The 22,010-nt window shown below is 50.9% G+C and overlaps 1 protein-coding gene across 2 annotated transcripts in view; it reads right to left on the reverse strand.

The window, feature by feature from the left end:
* ZNF395 (zinc finger protein 395) overlaps positions 1–19,192 on the reverse strand; it is a 60,730-nt gene extending 41,538 nt beyond the window's left edge. Inside the window, exon 1 of one of the 2 annotated variants that reach the window (XM_079968765.1) lies at positions 18,979–19,192. The gene's annotated coding sequence lies outside the window, so the exon portion shown is untranslated. Of the gene's footprint in view, positions 1–11,054; positions 11,323–18,978 lie in introns of those variants that run through there. The other variant, XM_079968764.1, reaches the window with a different exon arrangement.
* Between the last annotated feature and the right edge of the window lie 2,818 nt (positions 19,193–22,010).

Here is a 22,010-nt window from a genome sequence, read left to right on the forward strand (position 1 = left end):
TGACAGATCAGAATAGAGAAAGGCTTATTTGTGCCAAACAGGAGGAGAGTTTGCTTGCTCAAATTAAACCTAATATAAATGAAAATCAGCCGGCAAAAGCAAGCTCACACCTCTGATTAAGTTTGTAGAGTAGACGTACTTAAGGTACATACATAAGAGGCCCGTTTCTAATTATATTTTGGGAATGATTTGTGTTCTTAGGTAGCTGCGTCGTTTTATACTTTCTGATGATATTATGAAGTAGTTGTGTTCTATATTATAAATCAAGCACTGTTGTTTCTTTTTGTTTTCCAGCCTAATCCTTATCAATAAAAAAATTGGCACGGCAAATTTGCATTCTGAAAGAGTGGCTCAGAGAAAAAGGTTTGAGATCCAGTGGTGTGATCTACATGGACTGACAGCTTATCTCTGTGTTTCGGACACCGAGTATTTCTCAGTCCTTATTGAAGAGGCTGTGGATCAGTCCTGGGACTCCCTGCAAGGAAATAGCTCTACCACTGAGCCATAAACCTCTGCAGGACAGAGAAATCTGCAATATACCAGTCAGGCCTCTGCTCCATTTAGCTCAATACAGTCGACACTGACCGGCAGAAGCACTTCAGGGTTTCAGGCAAAGAAACCTTTCCAAGTCCTCCCTAGAGATGGTCAGAACGTTAAATGTTGGAAATGTAAGGAAAAAGAGGGAACATTTTATCCCATGTGGTGGGAATGTAAAAGGGTGAAATGCTTCTGGGAGATGATATATAATGAGTTGAAAAAAATGTTGAAATATACATTTATAAAGAAACCAGAATCATTTCTCTTGGGTATTGTTGGAAACGATATAAATAGAAAGGAATGTAAGCTTTTTCTATATGCAGTAATAGCGGCAAGAATACTATTGGCCCAAAAATGGAAGCAAGAAGAATTACCAACGATGGAAGAATGGAGGATGAAATTAATGGACTATGCGGAACTTGATAAACTAATGGGAAGGATCCGAAACCAGCGGGACCAGAAGTTTACCGAGGACTGGAGTAAATTTACGGATTATTTGACGTTTGTAGGTTTGCAAGAAGTTCTGTGAGGAATAATATTAGAAATATTGCAAAAATGGAGAAGGAGATGCGATATGTTAAGAGATGTAAAGGCAATATTAAGTTAGGAAATGTGTAAGAGGTGATTAAGACGGAGGATTATCACAGGTGCTGATGGAAGTCCAATAAGAATGTATTTGTGATAAATTGTGTGGTATGTTTTATAATTTTGTATGTTAAAAACCAATATTTTTTTTTTTAAAAAAAAAAAATAGAGATGGTCAGAACGTGGGTCTTTCCGCATGGCAAGAAGACGTTCTGCTGCTCAGCTACGGCCCTCCCTTCCCAAAGGCAGCTGCGCGAAAGGGTTAACAGTCAAAGTCAGAGAGAGACAGGGAGGAGGAGGGTTACACAGGGGGGGGGTTGGCGGTCTTGCCCAGAGGCAGAAAGGAGCCGGCAATGGAATATTAGGAAAGGGCACCCAGGGTGCAAGAGGAAAAGGAGAGAGGGGCGCTTGAAGGGCTGGTGGAACGCATGCAAAGAATACCGTATTTTTCGCTCTATAAGACACACTTTTTTCCCCTCCTAAAATGAAGGGGAAATGTGTGTGCGTCCTATGGAGCGAATTCAGGCTGTCGCTGAAGCCTGGAGAGTGAGAGGGGTCGGTGCGCACCGACCCCTCTCGCTCTCCAGGCTTCAGGCACCTATCCGCAAGCCTTCGGAGCTCTCTGAAGGCTTACGGATAGCACCCTGCAGCCTGAAGCCCGGGGAGCGCAGCACTGCGCACAACCTTGCCGCCGCTCCCAGAGCTTACGGATAGCTGCCTGAAGCCCGGGGAGCGCAGTGGGAGTTGGCACTGCTCTCCCCGGGCTTCTGGCAGCTATCCGCAAGCTCCGGGAGCAGCGTCAAGGTTGCGCACAATCTTGCCACCGCTCCTGGACCTGTTTTAGGGGCTGGGGTCGGGGGAAGCTCGGGCTTCCCCCGCCCCAGCCCTGCGGCTAAAAACGAAGCCAAGACAGCGAGCGGGATCCATCCTGCTCGGTGTCTTGGCTTCTGCCAAAGCCGCGCGCAGCCTCTCCCGGCTGGAGAGGTTGCGCGCGGCTAAAGAGGAAGCCAAGACAGCCAGTGGGATGGATTTTAAAAAAAAAAATTCTTTATATCCCCCCCCCTAAAAACTAGGTGCGCCCTATGGAGCAAAAAATACGGTATGTAGCCTAGTGGAAAGCTGCTGAAAGCATTTTATCCCATTGCGCAGATCGGCTTGGAACGATCATTCGTAAGGTTGTTCCTGCCCTCATGCCTACAAAACTGGAAAGAAAAGACACGACACAAAAGGAAAATGGGTTGAGAGGGAGGAGGAAAATAGGTGGGGGTGGCAGTGGTGATAGTATCCCTTCCTCCCACGGTCCTTTCCAGTGGGAAGCGAGGGCTAGGATATGACTTACTGACACCTTTAAAATTCCTTACATTACGCCCCTTTTAGAGATGACAAAACTATAGGCAGGGTAGACCAATTTGCCAAAGGTTCGTATAGATAAGGCTGAGTGACTCAAACCTGGCTTTAGAACACTTTGGTTGTGGGGAAAGATGTATTTGTGATGTTACGGTGGCAAGCCAGTAGGCACAGTGCACAAAAAGCCAAATTAATTATTTTTATTATTATTAGTTTTCTACACCACCCCACATCTGAAGACCCCAGGGCAGTTTACAATATAACGACAGAAGAACACATACCATAATAACAAACAAATACAGCAGCAACCTAAAGCAATTTACAACATTGTATTTAAAATAGTTCATATACATAAAACCAGTTAAAACAACTGCCTAGATAAAAACATTTTTAAAAAGAGTTGTCAATAAGAATCGATCGATGGATGCAGCAGATGCACTCTCCCCTGACTGCCACGGGAAACAACCTCCTGCCTGACACATAGCAAACTAGCAGGCTCTAGCCTGGCCTTCTCCTTGACCTGCTAGCTTTCCGTGTGCAGGGAGGTGAAGGGCATTCTATCATTTCGCTTGCTGCACATAACTCTTATCTTCCAAAGAAAGCAGCTTCATGTGAGCCTACCGTCATTCTGAAGCCCACACAAGTTTCTAACGCAGAAGGATTTTTAGGCACCCTGTGTGGCATTTCTGTGGCAGGAGGACGACAGGTCTTGCGACACCGTGCGGCCCTGTGACAACCGATTTTATTGTGGCAGAAGGTCTCGTGCAAAATGGGCTAGACGCCCAAGGTGTCACCGGAGCCATTTGCTGCGTGCTGCAACAGCTAACGTGGCTTGTTCCTCTTGAAATTACGCCTTCGATAGTCATCTGTGGTTTAAGAGGGGGGAAATCACACAGAACCAGCCGCCTGTCGAAAAGAGGTGATTCCTCCCCGGCTCCAGACGACTACCTATGTTTTGCGTCAGTGGCACAGACGCCCACACAGGTGAGCATACAAAAAGAGCAGCCAGGCATACTATCGGGCATATAAACAGCTGCCAGCCAAATAAAGGTGTGGCAATCTGCATGGTGTGCCAGACCTGGGAGCAAACTTAGAAGCTCAGATATATCAGCTAGGAGCCAAACGGCTCCTTAAAACAGGGTTCGCAGGTGCCAAAACAGAATGCCTAGTTGCCCTTTGGGGGCTAGGCATCTCGAAAGTCGTATTTTTCAAGATGGCTTCTCTGTTCCTGAAGTTCATTGGTTGCGCAGATAAAAAACGTAACGGAATTCTACAGGAGGCATTGCTGGTGTGTGAAAACAGGCAAGACCCAAGGATTCCCCAGGAATGCACCTCCAGGTGGTGGAGACGTCGGGAGCGAGCAATCCTGGCCCCCCGGACATCTACACTTGGTCTCAAGTGGCTGATAAAAAGGTAAAGGTAAAGGACCCCTTGACAGGTAAGTCCAGTCGCAAACGACTCTGGGGTTGCGGTGCTCATCTCGCATTACTGGCCGAGGGAGCTGACGTTTTGTCCGTAGACAGTTTTTCACGTTCTACCCGGACACTGAGGTCCAGCGCCGAGGGCCTTCCGGCAGTTCCCTCATTGCGAGAAGCCAAGTTACAGGGAACCAGGCAGAGGGCCTTTTCGGTGGTGGCACCCGCCCTGGGGAAAGCCCTCCTACCAGATGTCAAAGAGAACAACAACTACCAGACTTTTAGAAGACATCTGAAGGCAGCCCTGTTTAGGGAAGCTTTTAATGTTTGATGTATTTTAGTATTTTGTTGGAAGCCGCCCAGAGTGGCTGGGGAAGCCCAGCCAGATGAGCGGGGTATAAATAATAAATTATTATTATTATTATTATTATTATTATTATTATTATTATTATCATTATTATTTATTATTTCCGGGTCATGTGGCTAGCATGACTAAGCCACTTCTGGCAAAACCAGAGCAGCGCACGGAAACGCCGTTTACCTTCCCGCCAGAGCGGTACCTATTTATCTATTTGCACGTTGACGTGCTATCGAACTGTTGGGTGTAAAACACATCTGGCGGATTTCAAACGCTGCCTGGGAGCCCAGGGTTCAAATCCCCCTTTGGACACGAAACTCACTTGCTGACGGTGGGCCTCTCAGGCTAGCCGACCTTACAAGGTTGTTGCTGGGATTGAATGGGGGGGGGGAGAGACACGTACACCACCCCGAGCTCCTTGGAGGAAAAGGTGGGCTATAAAGCCAATAAATTCAGTTCAGTTCCATCGCGGTACAGTGGTACCTCAGGTTAAGTACTTAATTCGTTCCAGAGGTCTGTTCTTAACCTGAAACTGTTCTTAACCTGAAGCACCACTTTAGCTAATGGGGCCTCCTGCTGATGCCATGCCGCCACAGCGTGATTTCTGTTCTTATCCTGAAGCAAAGTTCTTAACCTGAAGCACTATTTCTTGGTTAGCGGAGTGTGTAACCTGAAGCGTATGTGACCCAAGGTACCACTGTACAGTGGATGCTCAGGTTGCAAACATGATCTCTGCAGGATGCAAGTTCACAACCCGCAGCATTCGCAACCCACAGCGGCACATCTGCGCACACGCAGCTTGTGACTGGGCACTTCTGCACATGCGCAATCCCTGAAACCCGGAAGTAACCCATTCTGGTATTTCCGGGTTTCGGCGGGTCCATAACCCAAAAAAACCGCAACCTGAAGCGTCTGTAACCGGAGGTATCAGCTGTCCCAAGACAAGACGGCAGTGTTACTCAGAGTGACCACAGATCTTCCCAGGGAAAAGACCTGAGATATAATCCAGAAGAGAGTAGGAGAATTCACAGGAGGAGGAGGCAAAACCCAGTTCAAAAGGACCTGACACCAAAACACTCCGCTCCAATCCTTTCCACAGCTGGGCCCAAAAAGATTCATAGAACCGTAGAGCTGGAATGGGTCCCAAGGGTCATCTAGTCCAACCCCCTGCAATCCGGGAATCGCAACTAAAGGATCCCTGACAGGTGGCCACTTCATGAGAGACTCAGGAAGACGGCAGAAGTAAGGCCCTGGTTGCCACCCCAAGCACACTTTCCTGAGAGTTTGACAGGCTCAAGTTCAGCAGGCTTACTTCTGAGTAGACACACTCAGGCCTAAACCAGAAGGCAAAGTTGCATAGCAAAGGGCCATCCACATGTTGCCACGTTGTGTATGTGAGCGAAACCATAATACAGTGGTACCTCGCAAGACGAATGCCTTGTAATACGAAAAACTCGCAAGACGAAAGAGTTTTTCGTTTTTTGAGTTGCTTCGCAAGACGGATTTCCCTATGGGCTTGCTTCGCAAGACGGAAACGTCTTGCAAGTTTGTTTCCTTTGTCTTGCAAGTTTGTTTCCTTTTTCTTAAAACCGTGCATTCAGGGGGTGCAGTTGCGACTTGACTTCGAGGAGCAACTCATAGCACGCGGTGTGGTAGCCTTTTTTGAGGTTTTTGAAGACTTTGGTGATTTTTGAAGCTTTTCCAAAATCCGTGCTTCGCAGGTCGAAAAAATCACAAGACGAAAAAACTCGCAGAACGAATTAATTTCGTCTTGCGAGGTACCACTGTAGCAGAGAAAGGACTGGAAATCTCAAAGCGCAGTGGATGTCCAAAAGGGGCCAGCCACCCAGCGAGTAGGATCATAGAATTGCAGGGTTGGGACCATGAGGGTCATCTAGTCCAACCCCCTGCATAGGGCTCGAACCCAGAACCCTGAGATTAAGAGTCTTATGCTCTACTGACTATGACAAGTTTTATTTGTTGTTATTATTTTTTATTGAATTTATATACCGCCCTATACCCAGAGATCTCAGGGCGGTTTTATTATAATATTTATATTGTGCCTTTTCCCCAGACCAGGACTCAAGGTGGCTAACACAAATCAAAACAACAGCTCATATAAAATATAAAAAGGTAAAGGGACCCCTGACCATTAGGTCCAGTCGTGACCGACTCTGGAATTGCGGCGCTCATCTCGCTTTATTGGCCGAGGGAGCCGGCGTACCGCTTCCGGGTCATGTGGCCAGCAGGACTAAGCCACTTCTGGCGAACCAGAGCAGCGCACGGAAACGCTGTTTACCTTCCCGCCGGAGCAGTACCTATTTATCTACTTGCCCTTTGACGTGCTTTCGAACAGCTCGGTTGACAGGAGCAGGGACCGAGCAACGGGAGCTCACCCCGTCGCAGGGATTCGAACTGCCAACCTTATGATCGGCAAGTCATAGACTCTGAGGTTTAACCCACAGCGCTACCCGCGTCCCTCATATAAAATATCGAAAGGTAAAAAGCATGAAAGTTAAAAAGCATGAAAGACCAGGACTAAAAGGCAATCATACTCTTAACAGCACTGTTAAAAGCCCTTTGCTTAAAACACAATTCTGTTCCCAAACAGGCCCGTCTTACCCATTGAGGCTAGTGGCGCGGGGCACCAAGTTCTGGAGGGCGCCAGGCGAGAGTCCGGGGAACACCAAACGAGCGCACTGAGTGAGCGAGGGTGCATGCGCCGCTCCTGCCGAGCGTCGGCTCAGTTTTTTCCCTTTTATCCTGCAGGCGCCAAATTCTGCGGGGTGCCAGAAGGCTAAAAGGGGAAAAACCGAGCCGGTGCTTGGCGGGAGCAGCGCATGCGCCCTCGCTCACTCGGTGCAGGCCCACTCACTCGGTGCGCTGCCCGCCATGGCCACCGCAGCACAAAGCGGTCAGCTGAACCAGGAGGTGGCATGTCCAGCCTCCGCCTCTTCTCCGCCAGAGGAGCCCCCCTCCAGCCGCTGCCCGCCTCCTCCAGCCCTGAAAAAAGTCAACTCTGGGGAAGGGGGGGCGCCGGAAGGATCTTTGCACCACGGTGCCGGATATGCTTAAGATGGCCCTGTTCCCAAAGGACAACAGGGAGTGAGCCAGTCTAGAAGGGAGTTCCAAAGTCTGGGAGCAGCCACCAAGAAGGCCCTGCCTGCCTCCCCACCAAGCATGCCTGTGAGGGAACCTGCATGGCCATTCCAATGCTGCTGGACTAGAACTCCCATTATCTCTGACCATTGGCCAGGCTGGCTGATAAGGCTTATGGGAGTTGGGAGTCCAGCAATGTCTTGAAGGGGAGCACCAGAATCCCCATCCCTCAATGTGCAAGGAGCTGTCCTACCCCAGATCAAATTATTAGCCTATCTAGGCCATGGCTGGCCCATCACATTATTATTATTATTTCATTGGTTTTTGTTAAACTTATATACCACCCTTCATCCAAAGATGAGCACAATTCAAAGTTTTGGTCTGACCTTTAAAGCCCTAATCGTCCTCGGTCCAGTACAGTCATAACTCACGTTGTGTCCGCTTCAGGTTGTGTTTTTTTGGGTTGTGGACTGCCGAAACCCGGAAATACCAGAACGGGTTACTTCCGGGTTTTGGTGGTCATGCATGCGCAGAAGCACCGAATCGCAACCCGCGTGTGCGCAGACGCGGGTTACAAATGTGTATCCCACACGGGTCACGTTCACAACCCGAGCATCTACTGTATACCTGAAGGAGCGTCTCCACCCCCATCGTTCAGCCCAGACACTGAGGTCCAGCTCCGAGGGCCTTCTGGCGGTTCCCTCATTGCGAGAAGCAAAGCTACAGGGAACCAAGCAGAGGGCCTTCTTAGTAGTGGCCCCCACCCTGTGGAACGCCCTCCCACCAGATGTCAAAGAGAACAACAACTACCAGACTTTTAGAAGACATCTGAAGGCAGCCCTGTTCAGGGAAGCTTTTAATGTTTAACTGACTATTGTATTTTAATATTCTGTTGGAAGCCGCCCAGAATAGCTGGGGAAACCCAGCCAGATGGGCGGGATATAAATATTATATATTATTATTATTATTATTATTATTATTATTACTACTACTACTACTACTATCTGAGGGCAGTTCACAGAATTAAATACAAGGTAAAAACACAAGTAAATAATTAAAACAGAACAGCAAAACAGCAACACCCCCTTCCCCACATTTAAAAGGCTGTAGGATATTAATCAGCCCAAGGCCTGGTTGAAGAGGAAGGTCTTTGCCTGGCTCCTAAAAAAATATACAGTATAACGAAGATGCCAGGCGAACCTCCCTGGGGAGAGCATTCCACAAAGGGGGGGCCACCACAGAAAAGGCCCTTTCTTCCGTTGCCACCCTCCAGACCTCCCAGGGAGGAGGCACACCAAGAAGGGCCTATGATGATAAATGCAGAATCCGGGACGGTTTATATGTGGAGAGGTGGTCCTTGAGGTCTTGCGGTCCTGAGCCGTAAAAGTCCTTATAGGTCAAAACAAGCACTTTGAATTAGGTCTGGAAGATATTGGCAGCCACTTTGCAATGTATGCAGAAGGTCTCTCCCTGGTTCAGTCCCTAGTATCTCTTCATCATCAAAATGTTTATTCGGCTTTACGCCCATCATGAAACTCAACACAACAAAAACAAATCAAATAAAACAGCAGACTCGTACAAGCCACAAATAGTATAACACAATTCATGTCTCACAAGGACAAATATTGGCCATTCATAAGAAAAGATTAAGATTAAAATTAAAAAAAAAAATTAAAAAAAAATTGCACTACACTAAAATCAATATCCGATGTCGTTATAAAAAATTCTTATAGAATCATAGAATCATAGAGTTGGAAGAGACCACAAGGGCCATCGAGTCCAACCCCCTGCCAAGCAGGAAACACCATCAGAGCACTCCTGACATATGGTTGTCAAGCCTCTGCTTAAAGACCTCCAAAGAAGGAGACTCCACCACACTCCTTGGCAGCAAATTCCACTGTCAAACAGCTCTTACTGTCAGGAAGTTCTTCCTAATGTTTAGGTGGAATCTTCTTTCTTGTAGTTTGGAGCCATTGCTCCGTGTCCACTTCTCTGGAGCAGCAGAAAACAGCCTTTCTCCCTCCTCTATGTGACATCCTTTTATATATTTGAACATGGCTATCATATCACCCCTTAACCTCCTCTTCTCCAGGCTAAACATGCCCAGCTCCCTTAGCCGTTCCTCATAAGGCATCGTTTCCAGGCCTTTGACCATTTGGGTTGCCCTCCTCTGGACACGTTCCAGTTTGTCAGTGTCCTTCTTGAACTGTGGTGCCCAGAACTGGACACAGTACTCCAGGTGAGGTCTGACCAGAGCAGAATACAGTGGCACTATTACTTCCCTTGATCTAGATGCTATACTCCTATTGATGCAGCCCAGAACTGCATTGGCTTTTTTAGCTGCCGCGTCACACTGTTGGCTCATGTCAAGTAATGTGGTCAACCAAGACTCCTAGATCCTTTTCACATGTACTGCTCTCAAGCCAGGTGTCCCCCATCTTGTATTTGTGCCTCTCATTTTTTTTGCCCAAGTGCAATACTTTACATTTCTCCCTGTTAAAATTCATCTTGTTTGTTTTGGCCCAGTTCTCTAATCTGTTGTGGGGATTAAAGGAGGGGGGGAACCATGCATGCCACCTCCAGCTCCTTGGAGGTAAATGTGGGCTAGAAATGCAGCAAACAAGCGAATCTTGGAGAGAGGGGGTGACCCCTGCTTCACCACGGATTAGGGCCGCAGCTCACCGGTAAAGTTTCTCCTCTGCAGGCAGAATGCCCCAAACCATTATGCCTAAAGCCCCGGTCTGTGTGGACGCATCCAAGCTCATTCCATCGAGGCGCCTTCCTAATGCCCGCGGGCGCCGTCGCAGCGCGCACCGAGGAAGCGGCCTTCCGGACGCCCGACGCCACTCGCGAGGCAGGATCAGGTCCCAACGGGGAGGGGTGCGAGGTCCGTGCACTACCGCGACATGGCCGCGAGGGGAGGGGGCGTGGCGCATGCCGACCCGTGTCCGCCACCATCCACCCTTCCGCGCGGTGCCACGGCCCGGCTGTCGTGGGGGTGGGCGTGCCAGCTGGCCCGTGGGGGCCGGCGAGCGAGGCCGAAGCGGAGGGTGCGGGGAAGGCTCGGCCGCGGAGGCGAGAAGGGGGTGTGCCGGGCCGAAAGCGCCCGCGGGTGCCGCCTCGCCACGGCCCGGAGGCGGAGGAGGCGTGGCGAACACGCGGGGAGCAAAACACAAGTGCGCACTCCGCGATGGCGAGCGGCTGTGCGCGCAAAACACAGCGGAGGCGGCGACGGAGAAGGGCTTCCTGCAGCCGGGAAAGCAAAAGGGCGGGCGAGAACCCGTCGAGGGGAAAGCGGAGGATCCCGGGGGCTGCAGCCGGGAATGAGTGGGAGCGATCGTGGGGGGGGGGCGCAAGAGGAGGCTGCACGGTTGGAGAGGAAGGGGGGGATCCACGCACGATCGCCCTCCCTGGAAGAAGGGGGGGTGTTGCATGCCACGGCAGGGGGAGAGAAATCGAGGGAGACACGCGTGGGGAGAGAAAAGAGTGCGCGCCTTCGGGCAGCGCGGAGTGGCCCGTGCAGCTTGGCTAGGGCGCACGGGCGCAACGCGAGGGGATTGCCTCGCCGGCGCGCCCCCTCGCACACACCCCTCTCTCACCACCGTGCAGCTGCAAGAGCAGCGTCGCCCACCCGCACAACCAGCCCTCCCCACCCCCATCAAACCCCACGCCCGCGCCGCCAGCCCCCGACGGGCGCCCCCTCCCCGGCTTACCAGCTCCGCGCGCGCTCCGCCTCGCCTGCCAGCTCGGCTCCCTCCTTCCCTCGCGCAGCTTGTTTTGAAATTCCCCTTCCAGCTCCGCCGCGGCTCGCCCGCTCCCTCCGCCCTCGCCGCCGCCGCCGCCGCCTCCACCTCCAGTCCCCTCCCCTCGGCTGTCCCCGGCACAGGCTGCCTCACGTACGCGGCTGCAGGCAGCCCCCGGAATGGAGTCCCCGCGCGCGGAAGGGAGTGGCGGGCGCGCAAAAGGAGAGAAAGCTGCCGGCGCGCGGAAGGGGCCGGTGGACGGGCTGGAGGGAGGTGGCGCGCAACGGAGCTTCCAGGAGCAGCGGCGGCAAGTTACCTGCGCGTCGCCAAGGGCGCACCTGCCTGGCCGCCAGCAGGAGGCTGAGGGCCGAGCTATCTAGACTTTTGGTCTGCAGAAAACGCACCCACACCCAACAGGGAGTGAGAAAGGCCTAAATAGCTTTTATTATCACTATATGTATATCCCACCTTATTTGGTGTACATACACCTCCCCACCTCCCATTTATCCTCCCAACAGTCCTGTGAGGTAGGTTATAGGTAAAGGTAAAGGTACCCCTGCCCGTACGGGCCAGTCTTGACAGACTCTGGGGTTGTGCGCCCATCTCACTTAAGAGGCCAGGGGCCAGCGCTGTCTGGAGACACTTCCGGGTCACGTGGCCAGCGTGACATCGCTGCTCTGGCGAGCCAGAGCCGCACACGGAAACGCCGTTTACCTTCCTGCTGGTAAGCGGTCCCTATTTATCTACTTGCACCCGGAGGTGCTTTCGAACTGCTAGGTTGGCAGGCGCTGGGACCGAGCAGCGGGAGCGCACCCCGCCGCAGGGATTCGAACCGCCGACCTTTCGATCAGCAAGTCCTAGGCGCTGAGGCTTTAACCCACAGCGCCACCTGCGTCCCGTGAGGTAGGTTAGAGTGGCCTAATGTCACCCAGCCAGCTTCATGGCACATCAGGAATATGAACCCTGGTCTCCCAGGTCCTAGACCAGGACAGTGGCGTAGCGTGGGGGGTGTAGGGGGGGCCGGCCGCACCAGGCGCAACATCTGGGGGGGGGGCGCTCGCCGCCTCCGGAGTCGCCGAAGAGCCTCGGGCGCAGGCTGTAGCAGAGCCCCATGTCTCGCGGAACCGATGAGCTGTGCGCGCGTCCGAGCTGAAGGCGTCTGGCAGGCAGTGGCTCTCAGCGCTCGCCAGGCAGCCCCTCCTCACAGCCCCGCCGCCACTGCAGCTGCTGGGCCATGTTGCATTTTCCTTGCCTCTCTGCCCTCCTCCTCCTCCGGGCAAGCGGCGTCGTTTGGGCGGCAGCGCCAGCGGCAACTCGCCTTAGATCACCTGACACGGACCCGCCACCGTGGCTACCTTACCGTAAATACCCCAGCCCAGGCAGCAGCAAGAAGAAGCTGGCAGCGGCGGCAGGTTAGGGGTTAGGGGCGCAAATTACTTGCCTTGCCCCGGGTTAGGGGGCCCAAATTACTTGCCTTGCCCCAGGTGCTGACAACCCACGCTACGCCGCTGGACCAGGATTCTAACCACGGTGCCCTGCACAAACCTGGGCGAGAAGAGAGGGAGAAATTGGGACCCCAAACAGAGAGAAAAGGGCCAAAGTGGGCAAAGGCAGAAAACTGAGAGTGCAGACCCAAGGCTGGCCCTGTTGCGCAGTCCGAATTGCACAAAAGTTGCTTACGAAGGGGGCATATGGGAAGCCACAGGATGTGAGTCAAACAGATCGCGAATTTCTAGGCATTTGGTGTTTCCCCGCCCCCAAAAAACATAGTATAGAATCACTATGGGCAAACAGTTTCTTTAAAGGAGGAAATAAATAAAAAGTGAAATGCAATCTGAGCATTCTTAGAATCTGGGCACGTGTTGATTTGGAAGAATCTTTCCTTGATAGAGTGAATGAGTTCTACCCATCTATGCTCCCTTAATACTCCTAGAGCAGGGATCGGCAAAGTTTTTGTGGCTTGGGCCAGTTCACGGTCCTGCAGACCCCGCGAGTACACACACACACACATGCGCAAATGCTATTTCCAGCACTCCTTCCAGCGCAGAGGAGGTGTGCACAGCTTCCCATTGGCTGCATGAGCTTCCTGCAGCCAATGGGAAGCAGGCCAGCGTCCTGGAAGGTGGTCCCCCCTCTGCTCTGCACCAGTTTAGCGCGGTGCACGGGAGGCGTCCAAGCAGGTGACAGGGGTCCATGGGGTGGTTAAACGACCCCCATGGGCTGCTTGTGACCCATGGGCCTTAGGTTGCCGACCCCTGTCCTAGAGTTCCCGTCTCTGCTGGCCGGCAAATGAGTGCCACAGAATTCAACACTCCCCCTGCCCTTCAAAAAGGATGGCGGGTGGGTTTGCACCAGTGCAGGAAAAGAACTGCGTTAGAACACTTGACCGGAGTCACCACCAGCTTTTCTTAAGCTACACCAGTGGATGAGGCTACAGGGACTGAATGCAACCTTCTCAGTATGGCCCACAGGACACTCTACAGCCCACATCTCCTTCCTAGTCACACACACCCTGGCTTTGCAAATTCCCTTCGTGTTGTTTTCACGTGGCCAGGACCTGGGCTTCAACTCCAACAATGCCTTTTGCTTCCTTAGATGATGGACAGAGAGGAGGTGTGGGGGTGTCTTTGGAAACTAACCTAACTAACGTTTCCGAGCACAATTCAAAGTGTTGGTGCTGACCATTAAAGCCCTAAACGGCCTCGGTCCAGTATACCTGAAGGAGCATCTCCACCCCCGTCGTTCTGCCCAGACACTGAGGTCCAGCGCCGAGGGCCTTCTGGCGGTTCCCTCCATGCGAGAAGCCAAGTTACAGGGAACCAGGCAGAGGGCCTTCTCGGTGGTGGCACCCGCCCTGTGGAACGCCCTCCCACCAGATGTCAAAGCGATAAACAACTACCTGAGATTCAGAAGACATCTTAAGGAAGCCCTGTTCAGGGAAGTTTTTAATGTGTGACATTTTAGTGTGTTTTTGGTCTCTGTGGAAGCCGCCCAGAGTGGCTGGGGAAACCCAGCCAGATGGGCGGGGTACAAATAAATTATAATAATTATTATTATTATTATTATTATTATTATTATTATTATTATTATTATATTAAATTCAAGAATGAAGGTACCACTGTAGTAGAAAGGGGCCGGGCCTCTGGGAATAAAGACTTTGACAAGCCTACCCACCATTGAACCCAATGTTTTTGGCAATGCACGGTTTTGGCTTTAGGCGAGATCCCTGGATCTTACAGTAACTGAGAAGCTGCCGCCTCAGGCTGCCTTGCAGATTCACATCCTTCACAGCATTACCCACCCTGGCACCCTTGGGCTACAACTCCCATCACCCAGTATCCTGCAGCCATGCTGGCTGGAGAAGATGGGAGTTGCACAGTGACGTAGCTTGCCCTGGGTGCAAAATTATTAGGGAAACAAAACTTCAAAAGGAAAGAATCATAAATAAATAAAAATAGTGCACCTTCCCCCTCGCAGAGAAAGTCTCCCAATGTTTGTGTGGGCGGACTGAGGAGTGGATTTGGGCAATGGTGGTTTGCTAGGGCATCCTCTGCACAGCGCAATGCTTGACCCTCACGGGGTACCATGGCGCCCCACTCGGGTAGGCCACCAAGCTATTACCCTTTCGTTCCAGCGTGTCGGTGGGCAGAACCAAGGATACCTGCTTGCCCCGGTCACTGGCAACCCTCGCTATGCCACTGGAGGGCATGAGTTTGGGGAAGAGTGCTTGTACAGTGGAACCTTGGTTCTTGAACGCCTTGGTACTTGAACATTTCAGCTTCTGAACACTGAAAACCCAGAAGTAAGTGTTCTGGTTTTCGAATGTTTTTCAGAAGCCGAACACCTGGCTATTGTTTCCGGGGCGCCTGCACCAATCGGAAGCCGTGGCCTTGGTTTTCAAGCATTTCAGAAGTCAAACGGGCTTCCGGAGTGTTTTACGTTTGAGAACCAAGTGTACACAGTTACTTGGCAGTGCTTGAGTTCTGAGCGGACAGGCAAAACATTGCTCTGTCCATCTCCTCTGCACATGGCATGGCTGGGAGCTGAATGTGTGAACTGACAGCCCTGAAAAGCAGGGTTGCTGGCTCTATGCCAGCCTATTCACATGAGCTGCAGTCCTCACCTAATGAAGATACCTACGTGATCCAGCCCCCAACAGAAGCCTTACACTACCCCTTTGTTTGCACTGGGAGCTCGCAGATATTTCTTCGGAGAGACACACCTACAGTGCAAACAGACTGGCTGAGTGCAGCTTCTGAGTGTTTGGAGGAATAAGGTGGCAGGGTGCCATATTGCTGAAACTCTTTTAATGAAAAGAAAAACAGTGTGGGGGGGTGGGGGCGCGACAGGATCCAATTGTATGTTTCGCAGCACCTTAGCACCAGAGAACTCACGCCTTTCTTTCCCGACGAACATCCTCTTAGTATTCCTGTCTGCAGGGAATAAGGGAACAAGTGTGCCAATGTGCTCTGTATTTTAATTTGGGGCGGTGGGGGTGGGGGTTTGCCACAAGGTTCAACAATAGGACTACATGAGGCAAGGTGGGAGTCGGCAGCCCTGAGCACATTTCCTGATATGTACAATTATAACAACCCACATTAATGAATGCAAATGTTTCATAATTGTCATTTGCACATTAATTGAAAGATCGTTGCAATCAGGGTTTTGCATACCAGCCACTTGCATCCAAAAAAGTTCACAAATGTGGATTTTTCACACACCCACACCCCACCACTTGACCTGGAGTGTACAGGAGGGCTCGTCATAACTGCTTTTAAGAACTTAAACTTTAAGCATTTCCTAGGAGAATTACATCCTATCTCCATGGCAAGCGACACCGTTGGAGTATGTGAACCTTCAGGTTTGAGACACGTTCTTTGCGAGCTATCTCTGGTTAAGGAATTTCATCTTGCAGCCTTTGGAAATGACTGCATCCTAGAGAACTAGGCCTGAGAACTACCACAGGAGAGTTCACACCAGGCATCCCCAAACTCAGCCCTCCAGATGTTTTTAGGACTACAATTCCCATCATCCCTGACCACTGGTCCTGTTAGCTAGGGGTGATGGGAGTTGTAGTCCCAAAACAGCTGGAGGGCCGAGTTTGGGGATGCCTGGTTCACACCAACTCAGATGTGGCGTTGCTGAAAGAGCTTTCAACCCTGAAAGACATCGCAAAGTGCTAGCTTGACATTCAGTTCATCTGCTTCATGCAGCCAAGAGCTATCAGTGGATATAGAGTCCTATGAAGTCAGGGAGAGAAGGGCAAGCAGGAGGTCCCAGATTCGGTCCTGGGACTCTGCAGGTATGGCTGGGAGAGACTCCTGTCAGAAACCCCAGGGAAACACAACCAATCAGGGTACACAATACTGAGCCAGAAGGACCAACCGTCTGACTTGGTATAAAAAAAAGCTTCCCATTTTGCTAGGCCATCTCCAGGTCACAAGACTCTCTAAAGCAGGGGTCAGCAAACTTTTTCAGCAGGGGGCCAGTCCACTGCCCCATAGACCTTGTGTGGGGCCGGACTATACTTTTGGGGGTGAAATGAACGAATTCCAATGCCCCTCAAATAACCCAGAGATGCATTTTAAATAAAAGCACACATTCTACTCATGTAAAAACACCAGGCAGGCCTCACAAATAACCCAGAGATGCATTTTAAATAAAAGGATACATTCTACTCATGTGAAAACACGCTGATTCCAAGACCGTCAGCGGGCCGGATTTAGAAGGCGATTGGGTCGGATCCGGCTCACGGGCCTTAGTTTGCCTACCCATACTCTAAAGGTCTATTGTCAAAGGAAGCTGCCCTAGAACAAGTCAGGCTATTTTTCCATCCGCCTGCTACCATCTAATCACACCGGAACAGCACTCCTGGATCTTCTGTACAGAGTCCTGCTACCTGTTTTGTTTTGTTTTGTTTTGTTTTGTTTTGTTTTGTTTTGTTTTGTTTTGTTTTGTTTGTGTGTGCATGGGGTCAGAACTGGAGATGCCAGAGATTTAACTAAGAACCTTCTGCACTAACTTATGCACCCTTCCTGCATTTTCCGATACACAATTGTAATTCTACAATAGATATAACTCCATAATCTTGCAATTCTATAAGGAAGGCTCTGGTGGCTGAATATTCTATGGCAGCCTTTGCCCTCCAGATGATTTAAGACTGCAATTCCCATCTTCCCTAGTCAGCAAGGCCATAGGATGGTGGGTCTGATGGAAACCGTAGTCCAAATCATCAGGTGGACATAGTAAGTTACACAGAATCGGCTGTGCTGCTTTTGAGACAGGGCTATTTCAAGTATGTAAAGAAGGAAATTTTTTAAGGAGGGGGTCTCTTTCACAAGGGATGCGGGTGGCGCTGTGGGTTAAACCACAGAACCTAGGACTTGCCGATCAGAAGATCGGCGGTTCGAATTCCCGCAACAGGGTGAGCTCCCGTTGCTCAGTCCCTGCTCCTGCCAACCTCCTGCAGTTCGAAAGCACATCAAAGTGCAAGGAGATAAATAGGTACCGCTCCGGCAGGAAGGTAAACAGTGTTTCCATGCGCTGCTCTGGTTTGCCAGAAGCGGCTTAGTCATGCTGGCCACATGACCCAGAAGCTGTACGCCGGCTCCCTCGGCCAATAAAGCGAGATGAGCGCCGCAACCCCAGAGTTGTCCGCGACTGGACCTAATGGTCAGGGGTCCCTTTACCTTTACCTCTTTCACAAATCTATAAAGGACTCCACTTCATCCCTTCGGCCACGGTTCACCTGCTATCAGGAGATTCACACTGTTAGCAAAACAAAACCCTTACACCTTCCCCCATCAGACTGGCAACAGATCTGTTTACACATCCCAGGCCAGGTACGCTATCAGCAGGTGGAAATTCACAACAGGCAGAGCAAATATCTCCAGGTGACTTGCTGGCATAGGAACATAAGGAGAGCCTGCTGGATGAGGCCAATTGATGGTCCTCCTCCTCCCATCCTCTTTTAAAGCCATCCGGGTTGGTGGCCAGCACTGTCTACAGTGGGAGGGAGTTCCACAGTCTAACTATGCACCGCGTGGAAGTAAGTCCTTCCTTGTATCTGTCCCGGAATCATCCAACACCCAGCTTCATTGGATGTGCACAAATGGCAGCATGGCAAGGCGCACACCACAGTCTCTTTGCCACATGAGCTCAGAATCAGGGCAAACATATCATAAATAAGATTGCAAAAGAAAGGAGAACGGGGATAGGGGAATCTATAAGCCCAGCCCCAGCCTTCCTTCCCAGGAAACCTAGCCAAATGGGTAGGGTATTATTATTATTATTAATCCCCAACCTGGTGCCCTCCTGGTGTTTTGGACTACAACTCCCACCAACCCCAGTCAGCACATCAGGTTGATGGGAACTGTAGTCCAAAACATCTGGAGGGCACCAGCTTGGCAAAGGACTGTACTAGATTACCTACCTAAAACGTTCTTTCCTAGCACCAAAGGCAGGATCTGCAGCCGTTAACTGTTAATATTCAGAGAGGTGCAAAAACAGCCAGAAAAAAGTAATTAAAATGACTGCGAAGTTTGTGCACACTTCCTCCCATCAGCCCCTCATTAATGCACGGAACTCCTTGCCACAAGGTGTGGCGGCAGCCCTTTGCTTAGATAGCTCTCCAAAAGGACGGGGCGAATCCATGGAGGAATTTTAGCTACATCCATGCGGTCCTAAGCCTAAATTAAGCGAACAGCAGCGCCCCCCCCCTCGATACCAGCTGGCTGAAACCAACAACAGCACCGACGGCAAAATAAGGTTTTCTGCCTGGCTGCTCTGCTTGCAAAAAGGACCAGGTGGTGGGCCTCCGTTCCGACGTTCCCCCTGCAACACCAAGCCACTTTTCCCCCGTGTCTTCCGATGCACAACCTTCCTCCGAGCTCACCTCTTCGCCTCCGAGCCGCTGCGGGGTCCTCTCCTAGCGGGGCCTCCTGGCGGGGGCCGCCGCGCCCATCACCGCAGCCTCTGGGTGCGCAACCGGGTGCGCAACCGGGAGCGCACCAGGGCGCACGAGAGCCGGCGCACAGCCACCGATCCCCGGAGCGCGCGCGGCTCCTCCACGTGCTCCGGGGCGCCGGGCTTTCCTTCTCGCCGCCTCCTCCGCCTCCTTTGCCGGCCGGGTTCAAGCTTTCTCGCGAAGGTCTGTTGTAAACAAGCTGCCCACATGGCCCGGCCCCTCGGTGCGCATTGGCTGCGCGGCGCCATTTAAATACACGCCCCCAGCCGGAGCTCTGCAAAAAATAAACACCCGGGCCAGGAAAAGAGACCTTCAGCCCTCCGCCTCCCTCCCTCCCTCCCTCTCCCGCTGTTGTTTTTCCTGATCTGTTTCCAGGGCTGCCTGCGAGCGCCCTGTTGCCAACGGCAAGGGCTCGCCCGAGGAGATGCGCGCGTTCCCACGAGCCCGGGAAATGCAACGAGAAGGCGCTGCCCGCTAAAAGGAGGCAGATCCAAAGGGCTGGCCTCTGGGCGCGCCGCTTTCTTGCTGCAAAACCCGCTTTAAACGCCGTGGAGAGGGGCTTTATGTCTGTTTTCGTTTTCATTTGGAGAGCCCTGTGACATCCCCCAAAAGGCCGGCGCATTCAGGGTCTGGAGCTGCAAGGGAAACGAGGGGCTGGCTTCAAATCTCCCTCGTGCCACGACCTTGCTGGACGCCTTCGGGCCCTAGGGCGTTTGAAAATAAGACACATGGGCAAAAGGGCTTTGCAAACGCCACCGATCAGTTGAGCTGTGGCGCTTTGCAAAGCTGTTCGGCAAGAAGCTTTCTCTCTCTCCCCCTCCACCCACCCAGGTACCGCTGGTCAGTTTCAAATCCTCTTTGCTTGCGAGGCCGCTGTATCTTTTGTTTTCTCTGCCACAAATAAAACCTCTGTGGTGTGCCTGGCATCATAGTGTTATGACTTTGGGAGGGAGGATGTAGGCTGTTCGCGACGTCCCTCTTAAACCAGTGGTTCTCAGAACTTTTTTTTCTTTGGGCCCCACTTTCAGAATGAAAACGTGCTCTGGCTACACCGGTTTTTCTTTTATTGATAAGAAACATGTTGGAAAGGGGGGAAAGGAACAGCTCCTAGCAGTGCTTGATTTATAACACAGAACACAACTAGTTTATAATATCCACATGGGGAACTTTCACGTCTGCTCAGCGAGTGGTTCTCAAACATGCAGGAGGGAAACTTTGCCCTGCATTTATCCCAGAGGGAAGGAGGGAAGGAAGGAAGGGCAGTACATAACACCTCCACACATGATATTTCTCCTTACAGCTCTCCAACCAGATTTGGCCTGCATAATAGCTCTTCTATTATTATTATTATTATTATTATTATTATTATTATTATTATTATTCTCTTTGCGCTGTGGGTTACACCACAGAGCCTAGGACTTGCCGATCAGAAGGTTGGCGGTTCGAATCCCCGCAACGGGGTGAGCTCCCGTTGCTCAGTCCCAACTCCTGCCAACCTAGCAGTTCGAGAGCACGTCAAAGTGCAAGTAGATAAATAGGTACCGCTTTGGCGGGAAGGTAAACGGCATTTCCATGTGCTGCTCTCGTTCGCCAGAAGCGGCTTAGTCATGCTGGCCACATGACCCGAAAGCTGTACGCTGTACGCTGGATCCCTCGGCCAATAAAGCGAGATGAGCACCGCAACCCCAGAGTCAGTCACGACTGGACCTAATGGTCAGGGGTCCCTTTACCCTTTACCTTTAAAGAGAACCAAAGCAGTGGTTCCCAAACTTTTCTGGGCCCTTGTTCCATGAACTCATCCCCAGTGCCCCTGCCCTATAAAAAGCATTATTCAGAGTAGCAGTTCGCAGGACCCACTAAGGAAGATAACGCAGTGAGAGTGCCAGAGTGCATGGAAATGCTGTTTGCCTTCCCGTCGTAGCAGTACCTATTTATCTACTTGCACTGGTGTGCTTTCGAACTGCTAGGTTGGCAGAAGCTGGGACAGAGCAACGGGAGCTCACCCTGTGGCACGGATTCAAATCGCTGACTTTCCAATCGGCTGCCCCAAGAGGCTCAGTGGTTTAGACCACAGAGCCACCCGCCTCCCTAAAATATGTTTTAACTGTTTTCATGGATGAAACTGTTTTGAATATGTGATTATACTGCAAATCGCTCCACAATGCCTACTGGAAAGTGATTCCTAAATGAAATAAAACTGCTACTATTAGCGTTACAAATCATCGGCATCATAAAAAATAATGGCCGTGCATTTGTCGCGATGTCCCCAAATAGGCCACTGCCTTTCTTTTTTCTCGTGGAGTGATGAGGAACATGTGTCAGCATGGCTGGGAAACTCATGCCAAAAACATGAAGTTACAAATGAGCATCAGATCCTCACATGTTTGGTCTGGCATGTTGTCAAAACAGCGTCGTGCTAAAAGGGAGAAACTCATACAAAACACAAAAACCACAATCTTCATCTATATCAGTGGCTCCCAAACTTTTGGTGGCCCTTGGATCCACAAAACCATCCCCAGTGCCCCCTGCCCTACAAAAGGCATTATTCGGAATAGTGGTTTAAACAACTGACCAAGGAAGATGGTAACACAATAAAAGTCAGCAATGAATATTGCATGAAAATTATATTTATGCACTCTTACTAACGAAAACATAAGGGTGAAGGCAATTTATAGCACAAAATATTTATATATAATCACGTGCCAAACATGCACGACTCCTTCACCTGCAAACGATGCACAGTAACAAATGTATAGTGAAACCAATAACTATTACCAATAACCAGCTATCTTGTGACAACTCACAATTGTAAATACAAACAAAGAAACCAAAGGGCGACTGGGTGACTTCCAACAGGGTCTAAACAACAACAACAACAACAACCAGCAAAATAGTCTAGCTTTTTCTGGAATATACCAGTTCATGCTGCACAGGTGAAGTTACTACAAGTATAGGCAAAC

This window comes from Podarcis cretensis (genome assembly GCF_951804945.1).
Source record: "Podarcis cretensis genome assembly, chromosome: 3".
Taxonomy (NCBI): domain Eukaryota; kingdom Metazoa; phylum Chordata; class Lepidosauria; order Squamata; family Lacertidae; genus Podarcis; species Podarcis cretensis.